This window comes from Tenrec ecaudatus, chromosome 3 (assembly GCF_050624435.1).
Source record: "Tenrec ecaudatus isolate mTenEca1 chromosome 3, mTenEca1.hap1, whole genome shotgun sequence".
Taxonomy (NCBI): domain Eukaryota; kingdom Metazoa; phylum Chordata; class Mammalia; order Afrosoricida; family Tenrecidae; genus Tenrec; species Tenrec ecaudatus.
In genome coordinates this window covers 156,556,243-156,571,899 of record NC_134532.1, presented here as the reverse complement: position 1 = coordinate 156,571,899, position 15,657 = coordinate 156,556,243, and the positions used below count along the sequence as shown (strand labels likewise).

Sequence of the window (15,657 nt, the reverse complement as noted above, 5' to 3'; positions counted from 1 at the left end):
AGAATATTATGACAATTAATAAAATAAAATAAAATACATAGGGTACACATTAAAAGTAACATTTGAAGAATAATACTGGAGAGATTTTTACTTCCAAAGTTAAAGATTAATATAAAGAGAAGCATTGTAAATGTAAAGGATCAAGTAAAAGAATAGCAAGATTTTGAGCAGCATCAATCAATATAACAAAATAAATTAGAGGGAAATGTGCTAAATACACAAGACAAAGGAAACTCCTCTACATTTTCAAAAAAATCAGAAAGATCATATATTTTATCTGAGTAACAAGTTAAAAATACATTGTTATTGACAATTTTTCAGTATTGTTAAGGCAGGAGGACTTTCTTAACAATCTTTCTAGTGTCATTTAAATATTTCTAAATTTGTAAAAAATAAGCCATGAAATAAGTATCAGTGCATCACCTGGTGAAAAATAAAATAAACAACGTTCCAATTATTTTAGAGACATGCAGGAATGAATTATCCTCTGCTTTCAGTTTTTCATGAATAATTCAAATTCTGCTGTCAGTAGACCTAATTAGTAATTATCTAAACTATTTCTGAATTATCTTGTTTGAAGCTACCTGTGTTACAACTAGATTTATTTTTGATATTGCTATTAACCCCATCTGTGTTGATCTTATATAGCTTTCTTTTTAAGAGAATGGCGTTCATATCACCAGATGATAAAGAAGCTGTAGATTTAGTTTATTAACACACCATTACTAATTAGCCCCTCTGGTAGTGGAGTGTGTTACACCGTGTGGTCCCAACTGTAAGGTCAACAGTTCAAATCCATTGGGTTCTCTATGAGACAAAGATGAGGCTTTCTGTCACTGTGAAAATGTATACGCTTAGAAAATCAAAGAAGCTATTTTACCCTGTCTAATAAGGTCACTATAAGTCAGAATCGACTTAGTGGCATTGAGTTTATTATAAGTACTGTAATTTTATTAGGCCCTCCCCATGCTATTAAAGTAATAGTACATAGAACATATGCAGGGGGGGAAATCTAAGTCATTAGAAATGCTTACCCTCCATTCTACTGACTTGGCTCTAATCGCAGGACAAAATAGCCTGAATTTGAAGAGAAAGAATAACCTCTGGAGTAAAGGATGGTGAGTAAAAAATACTTTCTCAGGAAGGGGTTGAAGCATATTCTAGTTACTACCGAAGCTGTTCACACTGGGAATTCCAGCAACAGAGTAGAGGCTAACAGATAGAAACTAAGCTATAAATTCCCCAAGTGAACCATGAAAATAATTAGACTTATTTAGAAGCAAACAATATACACACAAAAAGCTGATTATGCTCAAATATAATGTACCATTTTAATACTTACCTGCCAGGGGAGATACCATTATCCATTGCACTCCGGATGTGCCGACCCCTGTGATTTTCCCAAATATGGGAAACTCGACTGCATCATTTGTGGGAGTTGAGGACTGCGTTCGCGCTATCCCCTGGAAAAAATGGGGAAAACATTCCATTTTAGCTCAAAAAATCGTGCTTCTTTGTATTCAACTGCAATAATTCTTCTCTGTGTATTGATAAACAATCCAAATACAAATTACATATTATCATTTCCTCTTAGGAAAAAACAAAGTATACAAGAAAAATAGTGACAACCCTCTTCAACAAAAACCCAAACCTGTAAGGCCCTAACTTGTCACAGAATGACATAAACTATTAAGTAAAATGATAATTTTATGTAAAACATATATCAACGATGACTTCAAATGGACCATAAACTCTGACGTGAAAAATATTAATCATATACCTATCCTCTGATTTCATTCTAATTGTTCCTAGAAAGTAGATTTAAGTGAAATTGCTTTACCTTTGCCTTTTTGTTATTAATAAATGCTGAATATATTGGACTTTGTTTAAAACTTTCAGGGATTATGACACATTCTATGACATTCTTGCAAATTGCCAGGACATTTCGTTTTAACTTGCAGGAGTATACCGTAATATTTTATTTCACAATTGTTATTTTACTTCAATAATAGCTTAGCCTCTAATAGTTATTAACAGCTTCCTCCGTTGCCAAACACATTCAAAAATAAGATAAAAGCCTCTACTTCTTCTTTCATCCTCTCTTCCCATAGCTTTTACGACAACTGAGAAGAATAAAAGATGTGAAATGCTTGGAGTCATTTCTTGAGTGTTTACCTGCTCAACATTTAAAATTTTACAATATTTTACTCCCTGCTTTCTTCTTTCCCTTGAATGTATTTATAGAAACTTTTCTTATTTCCTTTGAGTCCCCCTGCTACCTGATTTCATTTTGCTTTCTGGCCTCTCTTATTGTGTGTCTGCCTTCCTTGCTGGCTAGCTTGTATCTACCTACTCCTTTCAATTTCCCTTCTTTTCCATGTCCTATACAATTCTATTTTGTATTTCAGTGCTTAGAGAAACCCACCCTCACCCACCCAGTGCTATTTTTTAATCTTCTCTGCATTTTCAACCTGTATTGGAACCGTTATTGAGCTTTTCGTGCTGAGCGCATCTTAAAACTCATTTCTTCATTCTTTCCCCATGCCCATAACAGTACAACACTGACTTCATTTGAACCAATTATTCTGCTTAAAATTCTACCAGCAAATGCTTCAAGTTTAGCATCAGGGAAATTGAAATGATATTTAACAAATATAGGGGTCTAATGGGTCTGGAAACCAAATGTGATATTTTATGAGCATTTACTTGATATCAAAAGAAGGTGTCCTGTTGACAAAGTGGGTTACAGGATTGGGCTGCTACTTGGAAGGTCAGCAGTTCAAATCCACTAACCACTCACAGGAGAAGAATAAGGCTGTATAGGTTCTATGAAGATTTACAGCTTCTGGAAGCCTATAGAGTTCTACTGTGTCCTGTATGGTCATTATGAGCTGAGATCAAGTTGACAGTCGTGGATATAATCTCAAGTCAATGTAACATTGCACGCTAGTTATTGCTGAGATATTAAGTAGGTGCTACAGGGCCATAGGACACAGAAAGTCAAGTTGACTCTACTGTGGATGACAACTCTTGGTGGTAAGCTGATTTCCCTAATTAACAAAACAGTGCCTATTGGGCAGGCTGAGACCAACTCCAGATTCATATATCTTGAAGCTTTTCTGCATAGAATTCCTCTTAGGACTCAAAGACATTTAGTGGATTTGTTAAAGTAACCTTAGCAAAAAGTATGCTTCTGCAACTTCAAATTGCATATTACCATTGTAAATACAGCCGCGGAGCCCTTGATCCTAATACAGCAAGAAGAGCTTGTCTTAAAAATCAGAGTTTCAAATCTTGTAAAATCTTGTAATTAAATCTACAGATGAACATCTTTTTCAGAGGCGATTATTACAGACTTATTGTGAAAATATGAAAAATGACCTGGAACACTGGGGAACTATTGTTAACCCAAACTTACTTTTGTACCTAAAACCTGCTGTATTCTACAAGTTTAACAGTGTCACTTCTGTGAGTCACTGTGTTCTTAAATTAAAGAGATAAATAAAAAATAAAGTAAAAGTTTTGTTCAAATAAAGGAAAGAAATACAGAGAAATTATATGAGGAAATTGCTTGGGAGCCACGCCTGGACTCCTCTGGATTCAGTAAGGGAGAAGGAGAATCCAAATCCTCACCAGCCCAAGATCAATTGATACACAGCAAAGGTCAAAGTGGCCTCCACCCTCCATCCTTCTTTACACTTTTCTGCTACCAACCTTCCCTCTCATGGCCCTTCTCTGTTGAGTTTAATAAATCATTGCAATGGCCACACAGACCTCACAGACAATACTTAGGGTTTTGGAAATTTATTAGGCAAACTAATATATCATTAAATGAGAAGTCATTTTGTCCTCAGTATCTATTCTCTGCCATGCTGGCAGGTATGACTCTCTGACCGAAGCTTCTCTGCCATGTGGTCCCAGGGGCTTTGCTCTGTTCCTTGGCGCTGGAAACCTGCCTCCAGTCTCAGTGTGAATCCTGCTTGGCCTTGTGTTCTTGAGGCTGTGACCTCGGATGCTTCTGCTGCCACCATCGCTTCATACGGAGATCTTGCACATGGTCTTCTGGTGACTCTTCTTTCTTAATGGTCACAGAATTCGTGTTTCCTCTTCTATGGTGGCTCTCTTGTACCCAGAGGAATGGCAACATTGATCAGTCGTCTTTATTAGTGAGTTCTGCAACCTATTTGCCTGGTCCCATCCAATCATTTGGTGGAAGTTACAAAGTAAGCTCACTCATAGTTCACTGCCATCAAGTCAATGCAACACATAATGATACACAAACACATAGTAGAACCAATATTTTGTGAATTCAAGGCCTTTTAAATCTTTATGGCAGCAGACAGCCTCATCCATCTGCTGAAGCGTGGATGATGGGTTCAAACTGAACCTGGTGGTTAGCAGCAGCTCAATGCATAGGCCACTACCCCACGACGGCTCCGTAAAATATAGGTAAAAGAGCCACAGTCGGTACATTTCACTTCACCACAGACTATCAGAGACACTGTAGCTCGAGATTGCCTTTCAAACAGGTGTCACTCTTTTTTTTCAGCTGTGGTAATAATTTATTTTATAGGAATTAATACCAAACTAGTCCCAAAAGTTCAATATTTTAAAAGTCCCCAAAGCCCAACTTTTGAAAGATGATAATCCTCTCTATCTTTCTCCCACTCTGCCTTTGAGTATATTCCCTCAGGTCTCTGAGCTTTCTGAATCATCACAATGTTCCATAAATTCAGAGTAGTTTAAGGAAATGTCTCACACAATGGTGATCGCAGCTCAATCCAAAGATTGAAGGTCAGTCAGGGGTCAGCCTGGCGACAGGGGCACGGGATGCATTCCACTCCTGACTCTTTCTGCTGATGAGCTCGAAACCCCCTCTTCTCTGTGGACTCATTTTATACGCAGCAGGCTGGGCTTGCAGGGAATCAGGTTCACAATTACTCACAGGTGATTCCTGTCAGTACCTCCCCTTACCTTCCCACCAGACCCATTGGGCAATGTTGTTTGGTGGGTTACACGGTGCAATGAAACTTCACTCAAATGTAGGAACCCTGCGGAGGGACTTCAATCACATCAACGTAGAACTCAGCCTTCTTGGGAAGAAGAAGAAGAGGCGCCGAGCTGACAAATGGTGGGGAAATAGAAAGGAACTGGCTACAGTCCGCACGATCTGTAGTCATGTACAGAACATGATCAAGGGTGTGACGCTGGGCTTCCGATACAAGATGAGGTCTGTGTGTGCCCACTGCCCCATCAATGTGGTTATTCAGGAGCATGGGTCTCTTGTTGAAATCCATAACTTCTTGGGTGAAAAATACATCTGGAGGGTTCGCATGAGGACAGGTGTTGCCTGTTCTGTTTCTGAAGCCCAGAAAGATGAGTTAATTCTTGAAGGAAACGACATTGAACTTGTATCAAATTCAGCTGCTTTAATTCAGCCAGCCACAACAGTTAAAAACAGGATATCCGAAAGTTTTTGGGTGGTATCTATGTTTCTGTTTGCTTGGATGAGAGCCCCTCCCTGATTTTTTCTTTAGCTCTTCTACATCATCAACTTATTGTTTCCACGGATGCAGAGAGACTTGAAAGGACAGGTGTCACTCTTATGAGCAAGGACAAGTATCCAGGTTGTCCTCCTCATTTCAAATGATATCAATTCAAAAATCACAAGAATTAAATATTATTTTCAGTGTAGCAATTTATGTATCTACCTTGTCTATTTGAATTAGCTGACATTTTTGTTATCAGTATCTGTGAATTCGATCATTTTAAAAACAGGTTAGTACATATTAGTAACTGATGGTTTCACCCAATTATTCTGAATAATTGTTTTCAGCAATAGAGAATTATTGCATGCTAGGCATTGTGGAAGTTATGCTTCTATGATTAAATGAATTTGGATCAATATCTCAAGATAATTTCAAATTAGCCTTTCTCTGGGCATATATGTAGTTTTATAAACTCTCATACCTTTGCAGGTGGTGTATAAAATATAGACAGCAAATAATATATAGATTCTATATTTTTCACACAGATGATCACAAAGCAAATGCTCTTGCATGAATCAAACAGTCATTTACAGGAGATAGTGAAAGAAGAATCATCTTTCAAAATCTGGGAACGAGGCTGTCTATTAAGAGTCCCCTGTCCTCTACCCCCACCACATTGCCCAAGTAGAAAGTGGACATTCCCCATGTATATCTACAACAAATGACATATTCACTTGATCATGAATAAAAGAAAAGGGATGCTTTTTAGTACTATATAGAAATGGTAAAAGTAAAATACCATCAACATTAAGTGGCTACTTTTTTCCTTTTATGGATTTTACATTTTAAACACATATGTCATGACATTTTAATGTAACCGTTCTGAAATGGAGAAAATGCACATTGATTTTGTGCCCCAGAGAAAAATAAACAATAGCACTTTTTAAAAGGCTTTGGCCTGAGACCTTCATGAACCATCCAAATGACATTTATCCTCATACTGAATGGCATTGGTAATGCTCACACTTCTTTGACGACTCCTTCAGATTACTTATTCTTGAAGGAGTTTGTGAGGAAATCAGCGTGCCCAGATCATATTAAGGGTTGAAAGAAAATTGCCACAATTCCAGATTGATACAAATATCATAAAATTCTAAATCAACCTTTTCAACGTAGGATCAATAAATATCAAAGTCACTAATAGTGTTCATGTAATAGCTATCAAATTACAATTTTAGTGAGAGCAATACAGAGAAAAGAATATATTTCTAAGTAGCATGCATCTTAAATACTTCCCTACTTGAATAACTTTTATTTTCATTTTAGTTTTGTTAGAGACAGGTTTGGTGTGATACACTTTAATGATATTAAAGAAAATACAAAGAAATCAAACTAATTGTTAAAGATTTTGAAAAATGATATACTCTACGTTGGAGGCCAGTATTGGTGATAGGGTTTATATTTAGCTATATAATTGTTTACTTTCTCTGAGTTTTAAATACTTTTCATTTGAGGATTTATCTTACTTACATCTGTATTATCTTATGGTTTTTGTGTACTAGTTTTATGTGAAAATCATTCTAATTCTATCAAATTCATTCATTAGAATCTCATTAAAATATCCTATTAAGAATGGATGACACAAGACTTATACATCAAATGATACAATATTCACATACTTCTGCTAACTCTTGTTATAAATTATCTTTAATACCCCACTGACATACAAAAATTAAAAGAAGAGAAAAAACAAAACAAAACAAAAAGACAGCAAAAAAACCCTCAAAAAACCTGTTAGTAGTTGAGGTCTGTTTGTTGACCTTTAGGAGTGTTTTCTGGATGAGTCTGATGGGGTGCCATGTCCTGGCCCCAAAGTCCATCCCTTCTACTCCCTTGGGACCTCCTTGCTCTGCTTCCCCCACCACTCCATTGCAAACCCCCAGTGTTTGCCTCAGTGTGGTGGGCTCAGCTCAGTCGCACATGCCCCACTGTGCCTCAGGTGCTGTCCCGTGTAGGACCATGAGTCAGTGCAGGATGTTGCATCTCGCCGTGGGGCCGGATATATGGTCTTCTCTGTAGATTGGGTCCTTCAAGCCAGCCTTTCGTCCTCTGAGCTTGGTGGCCCAGGTGTGGTCCGTTCCGTTCTTCCTCCTTCCTTTGCTTCAGCTTCCTTCTGGGTGTGGGGTGGTAGGTCCGTTCCTTTCCCTCACCAGATGATCTATTTTCATTTTCGGTGCTACTCCCTTCCAAGGATGGGGTCGGGCTAATTCTGGGTAGGGTCGGCGTATGGTCCAGTCTCTTTGTGAATTCCTCCCTGCTTTATGTTGCTTTCCTGGTTTGGCCTGTCATGGTGGAGTCCATATGCCTGTTCCAGTTCTGTGGGGAAACAACCAACACTCTCCGCCAGGTGGGTTATTGCCCTGTTCCCCACATGCCAACCACTCGGTTTCTCCCCACCCCACTTCTTCCTCCACCTGCCCCACTTCCCCTTCTTTATGCTGGGCTCTCATGTACCTCCCTAGGTGTGGCCTGCCCTCCCTCCAACTATCTGTGCTTCCACCTGTTTATTGTGAGATAGGTGTTTATTCTTCTATTCCTGGCATGCTGATTGTACTTACCTCAGGTGACTCATGTTATACCTGTTCTTTTGAGTTTGGCTTACCTCGCTTAACATAATTCCTTCCAGCTCTTCCCATGAGACAACATGTTTCATGTGATCGTCCATGCTTTTCAGTGCTGCATAGCACTCCATGATGTGTATGTGCTACAAAGTTTACTAATCCACTCATTTATCGATGGAAACTTAGGCTGTTTCCAAGTCTTTGCAATTGTGAATTGTGCTGCAATAAACATTGGAGTGTATAATACTGGTCGTGTTTTATTTGCTGCTTCCACCGAGTATATGCCCAGTAAAGGGATGGCTGGGTCCTAAGGTAGATCAATTTCCATTTTCTTTAAGTATCGCCAGATTGCTTTCCACAGTGGCTGTACAAATCTACACAACCACCAGCAGTGGAGGAGGGTTCCTACTTCACCACAGCCCCTCCAACACTTGTTGCTCTCTGATTTGCTGATCTGGGCTAGCCTCAGGGGTGTGAGGTGGCATCTCATGGTTGTTTTGACTTGCATTTCTCTTATGGCTAATAACCTGGAACACTTTCTCATATGCTTGTTGGCCATATGGGTCTCCTCTCTTGTGAAAGTTCTTTTAGGTTCTTTTGCTCACTTCCTTAGGGGGTTAACTGTTTCCTCTTTTTGCAGGTCATGATGGTATTGTAGATTTTAGTAATAAACCTTTTGTCTTATGTGTCATTACTAAAAATCCTCTCCCAGTCTGTGGGTTGTCTTGTCACCCTCTTGGTGAAATCTTTCGAGTTATCTGCCGGTTCACCTAGATAAGATAGTCTGGGCAAACAATGTGAGAAGAAAATAACAGGAGAGCAATGGTCCCGGAGGGACATGGGAGCGTGGGAGGTAGGAGAAGGGAGGAGGTATTGGCCAACCCAGGGACAAGGGAACAACGAGTGGTTCAAAACTAGTGGAGGGAGGGTAGGAGGGGACTGGTAGGGAGTAACCAAGGGCAATGTAACTTAGAGGAATTACTGAAACCAGAATGAAGACCAAACATGGCAGTGGGACAGGAGGAAAGCGTAAGGACATAGAGGAAAGGAGTAGTAGGCAAAGGGCATACATAGAAGACTAAATACAAATATGTATGTATATAAATATATTTATGATTATGGGGGAAATAGACCAATGTGCATATATATATATATAGGTTCAGTAGTAGTGTAGCAGGTGGACATTGGGATTCCTTGCGTGCACTCCCTCTATATAACAGCACCTTGCTCAGCTAAACGGTCATTCCATGATACCCACCTTCCCAACATGATCACTGAAGACAGACGTGTGCATAAGCAAATGTGGTAAAGAAAGCTGATGGTGCCCGGCTATCAAAAAAAGATATAACGTCTGGGGTCTTAAAGGATTGAAGGCAAACAAGCAGCCATCTAGCTCAGAAGCAACAAAGCCCACAGAGAAGAAGCACACAAACCTAAGTGAACACGGGGTGTTAAAGGGATTGGGTAGCAGACACTAAAGGACAAAAATCATTGTGTGATCACCTTCCCCACATAAACGCTTAAGAAGATTGTGTGCATAAGTAAGTGTGGTGAAGAAGGCTGATGGTGCCCGGCTATTGAGAGATATAATGTCTGGGGACTTAAAGACTTGAAAGTAAACAAGTGACCATCTAGCCCAGAAGCAACAAAGGCCACATGGTGGTAGCACACCAACATGTGTGATCATGAAGGGCCGAGGGGACCAGGTTTCAAGCAACAAAGGCGGGGCGGGGGCGGGAAATCATATCATTGTGAATGAGGGGAGTGCATGATGGGGACCCAATGCCCATCTGTAGACAACTGGATATCCCTTTCAGAGGAGTAGTTGGGAGGAAATGAGTTACTCAGGGTTCAGTGGAGGAATAATGAAATTCACAACCTTCTTCTAGTTCTTAAACCCTCCCCCCCCCCAAAACTATCATGATCCCAATTCTTACTTGCAAACCTTGTTAGACCAGAGGATGCACAGCGGTACAGTTGGGATCTGGAAACACAGGGAATCTAGGACAGATGAACCCCTCAGGACCAATGATGAGAGTGGCGATGCTGGGAGGGTAAGGGTGGTAGAAAGGGGGAACCGATCCCAGAGATCTACATATAATCTCCTCTCTGAGGGATGGGCAACAAGAAAGTGGGTGAAGGTAGATGCTTGGCAGTGTAAGATAAGATAAAATAATAATTTATAAATTATTAAGGGTTCATGAGGGAGGAAGGAGGAGAGGGGAGGGAGGGGGAAGGAAAAATGAAACTGACCTGATTCCAGGAACCCAAGCAGAAGGCGAATTTTGAGAATGATGAGGACAACGAATGTATAAGGATGTTTACTCAATTGATGTATGTATGGATTGTGATAAGAGTTGTATGAGCCCCAATAAAATGATTTTTAAAATATACCCACTGAAGAATACCAAAATTATAGAATGAGGTGAAATGTAAGCCTAATGTATTATGTAAAAATCTGGCTTACTTAGAAAAATTATCAGTTCAGCTGTTAGTTACTTTCACAATGAGAAATTCCCATCTACAAAAAATTGCTAATATGAAATTGTCTGCCTAATTCTATATTGTTCTCTCATATCATAGAAACCACAAGTATCAAAAAGCTTAAGAAGAACCCCAGTGTAACACCTCTTCTTTACTTCTTGGAAAGGACCAGTAAGCCTACATCGCCAGTTCCTACCTAGCATTAGAAGAGAAGAACCACATAAAGGGACATTTCCATATCTTGCTCGTGATTCTGTAACTGGCTTGCCTCTGTTTTTGAAGACTTGAGTTTGGATCTACAACCTAGCTTCTGCAACCCGAGGAAGATTGTTCAGACAGATGCCTGGACTAAGGAATTGAGAATTACCAACCTTCACAACCATGTAAACTATTTCCTTAATAGCTTATTAGTTGTGTGATGCATTTTAGTGAATTGTAGAACGCTGGGTTGTGAGGAAATATACTATGGGGATATGCAGTATTTGATATCAAGGATAATATAACTGTTAGATATTTGGTACATCTTAAACTTCCATCTCATTGAAACAAGTTTTGTTTATAAAAAAGTATAGGAATAATGTTGGTGTTGATTTTTCAGACATGTTTCATCCTACATTTACTCCAAGTGATGTTGTAGTTGTTTGTTGTCATCAAGTCAGTTTCCAATTCATATACAATACAAGAAAACACTGCCTGGTCATTTGTCATTCTTATGAACTGTGCTAGTTTGGGTATCAAAGTGGAATATGTATGTGTTTATACACAGAAATAACTTTATATCAAGGAATGGTCTATGCCAGTGGTTCTCAACCTTCCTAATGCCATGACCCTTTCATACAGTTCCTCATGTTGTGGTGATCCTCAACCATAACATTATTTTGGTTTCTACATCATAACTGTAATTTTGCTGCTGTTATGAATTGGTAGACTCCTGTGAAAGGGTCATTCGACCCCCCCACATTGAGAACCGCTGGTCTATACAGTTGTAGGAATATATAAATTTAGTCCAGTTCAATCCAGACTTCTCTTGACTCGTGGAAGCTGACAAACAGTAAGCAAGTGGAGGGCAAAAGATGGCTGTTGCAAAAATAAATGAATAAGATTTTGAACAAACCCACTGCCAATAATCTGCTGATGGCTCCTAGGATCAGCAGACACCAGATTCAGTAACCAGATGCAAGCAAGAGCCAGCTCCCGCTATAGAGGATTTGAAAGATCCAAAGAGGATTTGACTCTGGTTGGCCTCTTCACTATACAGAAGGCCAGAACCCCAAGGTGGTGTCATTAAGCTGCAATCTGCCTGATAGCTTGGGCTCCACCCCATCCTTATGCAGGAGTGTCCAGTTGGCATGATCCCCAATCACGTTGAACCCCAAAACAGTTGAACCCACTGTTGCAGCAATTTTGTCAATATATCACATTGAAAATCCTCTTCATTAGTTCAATTTCTACTTTACAAAGCACAATGGCATTTTTCAAGGACTAGCTCCTTCTAATTATAGAAGACAAAGTCTTTCCATCCCAGTGTCTATGGAGCATTCTGCCTGTATTTCTTCTTAGACAAGATAGTTTGTTCTGGCAGGCTAGGATATATTCAATATTCTTTCCCGATACATAATTCATGTATATCAATTCTTCTTTGGTTGTCTTTATTCATTATCCAGCTTTTATTCATTATCTAGCTTTTACAGAGTCTAAAGTCCCAACGGTCTATATAGCATGCAAGTTGTGTCACCAGGGACTGACTAGAAACTAGGTTAATATGATCCAGTTAGAAATATAATACCAAGTGTAGTATCTTCTCATATTCTACATAGGTGTTAACCTATTTCTTTCTTTTATAATGGAACATTGCCCTGCCCAGTTTAACCAACAGAAGTTTAACCACTTTCCCCACGACAAATGTCACACACACACACACACACACACACACACACACACACTTCTTGACTTGAATTTTCCTTAAGATTTGCTTATCATTCTTATAGTAGTATGTATTGATTTGGGTAACTTCAGACAATGTTGTATGGCAGCAACTGATTGGTGGTGGCAGCTCTCCGCACATCTTGAGATACTGACCCCCACTTAAGTGAGGCCTCCTCTGTCAAAGTGCTTTTAAAAATGTAAACACAAATCAAGTGATTTATTGTTTAAAGGTACTAGACAGGTTCACTACCTTGTTCCTTGGAGACCAGATAAGGAGATTATATGAGTTAAGAGCAGAACCCTGCCTTGCTTTTGATGTTTATCCTTAGTAGATTCATAAAATATTTATTCTTTTGTAATTAACTGACATGACTCAGCATGATGGTTTCCAGGTCAATCCATGTCATGAGGTGTTACATCACAGTTTTTAAGGGATGTGTAGTACTCCATTGTATGTACCAGAGTTTCTTTAACCATTCTTATATGGATGGGCATTTGGGCTGTTTCCAGTTCTTGCTACTGTGACTGTGCTGCAATATACATGGGAGAGTATTCACCTCTGTTTGTCTCTTATTAGTATTTTGTGTGGCATATGCATGCCCAGCATAGATATTGCTGGGCTGTGTGGTATTTATACTCCCAATTGTTTAAGATATCCCTATATCATTTTCCCCAGTGGTTGTTACTATTTCCGAACCCACCAGCAGTATATGTATTCTAATCTCTCTGTACCCTCCCCAACATTTTTTGTTCCCTGTCTTTTGTTGGTTGGTTGATTGGTTGACTTAACCTTTCGTTGTGGGCATAAGGTGACATTTCAGACTTACTCTGATTCAGATCTCCCAGAATGTGAGTGACAGTAAGCTCTTACTCATGTGTTGACTAGTCCAACTGTTGTCCCTATTCATACTGAAGACTGTAGCCTGATCATCACTAAGTGTTTTGTGTCCTCGTAGCTTTTAGCAAGTAATGAAATATTAGCTGCAGATTGAAGGTTGTAAATGAGTCTTCCTCTAACCTGATGCTGTATTCTTTTTCATATCCTCCAGCTTCTTGAATTATTTGTTCAGCACATATATTGAATATGTTTGGTAAAAGCATACAACCATTAGAAACACCTTTCCTGATTTCAAACCAAGCAATATCCCTTTGTCCCATTTGAATGACTGCCTCTTTGTCTATGGAGATGCTGTAGGCAAAAAAAATTAATTGTTCTGGAGTTCCAATCCTTTGAAATGTTACCCATAATATTTTTATGATCCACAGAGTCAAATGCCTCTCCATAATTAGTAAAACACAGGTAAACATCATTCTTGTATTCCTTGTTTTCATTCAAGGTCAGTGTGACATCAAAATTGACATATTTTTCTTTTCTCTCTTCTAAATCTTGCTTGAATTTCCAGCACTATCCTGACAATTTACTACTATAGCTTTTTTTTAACCTTTAAAAAACAAACAAACATTTAATTGTGAAGTGGGTGACAGTTTACAGATAGGATATGTTTTCCATTAAACGTGCATATGTATTATGTTTTGTCTCATTGATTACAATTTTTACAGTGTAGCATCACTTATATGATTTCCTCCTTGCTTCCTGTTCCCATTCAACCTTCTTTCCTAACGCTTCTGAATTTCATTCCTGGAAAAATGCTTCTCTTTTGATCTCAAATGGCTTATTATTCTGAAGTGGGCATGCATTACCAGTGGTACTGTCCTCTTACATACCTGTCTGTTGTTCGGCTGAGCCATAGAGGGCATGTTTATTTCCCTCCTGAAGGGTGAAGAACGATCAGAGTTTCAGTGATTCCACCTGTATCAATCCGACTGGTAAGCCTGGTCTTTTTTAATAATTTTTGAGTTTTGATCCACATGTTTTGCCTAGGATGCCCAGGAACTTCCATGCAATTCATTTCAGAGTAATTGGCAGAAGTATCCATCCATCATTAGTTCTTGTATTCTCAGGGTCAGGGAGAAATGTTTGCATGGATTGGTCCATTGGACCAATTGTTCCCATAAGTCTTACATTTTCACCACTTTTTCTCTCCTCCAGAGAGACAAACAACAGTCACACCTTGCATAAAAGCATCTGACATTAACAATGCTCTCTCTCATTCCAGGTTCTTTCCGGAATCTTGTGTAAATTTCCAGTAGTTCCTTGTCAATGTGCTATTGAAACCATCTTAAAAATGATCTTCAGATAATACTGTTTCCGTGTTACATTAATGATATTGCTTAAAGTTTTTTGAATTGTGTTGGACCAATTTTCTTTGGAATGGCAATGTAGAGAATGGCTAACAATTGGGTGGCCATGTTGATTTCTAATTTCTTGACTTCAAATTGTCTTCACATTGACGAGTGCTATAGGAGGTTTACTAGCTCCATCTATTTTACAACTCCATGCTGAATCCATTAGTTGAAACATTTCTATTAAAATCATCGATTCCTGGTCTCCTGTTTTCTGCCAATGTCTCCAAAGTAGCTAAGACTTCTTCCTTCAGTATCATTGGTTCTTGATCATTTCATACTCCCTGAATTAACTGAATATCAACCAATTGTTTTGGGTACAATGACTGTGTATTTCTTCATGTTTTATTTTTTGTTATGCGTCCTACATTTTTCAAAAATTTTTTTTCATGGAATTCATCAAAATTGCATCTCAAAACTTGTTTTATGTTTATTTGTCTGTCTGTTTTCAGCAATTCTTTAAGCTTGAGAAAGAATTTCAGTAGGGTGTGTTCCTTTATTTTGGTTTTCTAATCCTAACTATTTGCACATTTCCTTATAAAGCTTTACTTTGTCTTCTAGAGCAGTCCTTTAAATTTTTTGTTCAGTATATTTGTTCCATAATTTCTCCCATTTTCTAGATTCAGTAGTTTCGGAGTATCTTCTGAAATCCACTCTTGGCAGAAATGACCATACTTTTTAAATGAATTTTCCTTTCTTCGAATAGGATTGTCTTGTTATCTCACAGTATAGCTTCAATGTCTATCACCAAAGTAAAATTTTCCAATTACTTACACTTCTTCTTTTTTAGCTCTCAAATTCGAATTACCAGTAACTCTCAATGCATCTGGATTGCACACGTGCTACATTTCAGACTATGTTATTGTTGGGCACCATCAGGTCATTTCCAACCC

The 15,657-nt window shown here is 38.7% G+C and overlaps 2 pseudogenes; both read left to right on the top strand.

Annotated features, from left to right (window-relative positions):
• Positions 1 to 1,334: 1,334 nt before the first annotated feature.
• On the top strand, positions 1,335 to 1,466 carry LOC142443864 (U1 spliceosomal RNA; annotated as a pseudogene).
• A 3,558-nt stretch (positions 1,467 to 5,024) lies between these two features.
• Positions 5,025 to 5,525, top strand: LOC142442435 (large ribosomal subunit protein uL6 pseudogene; annotated as a pseudogene).
• Positions 5,526 to 15,657: the final 10,132 nt, after the last annotated feature.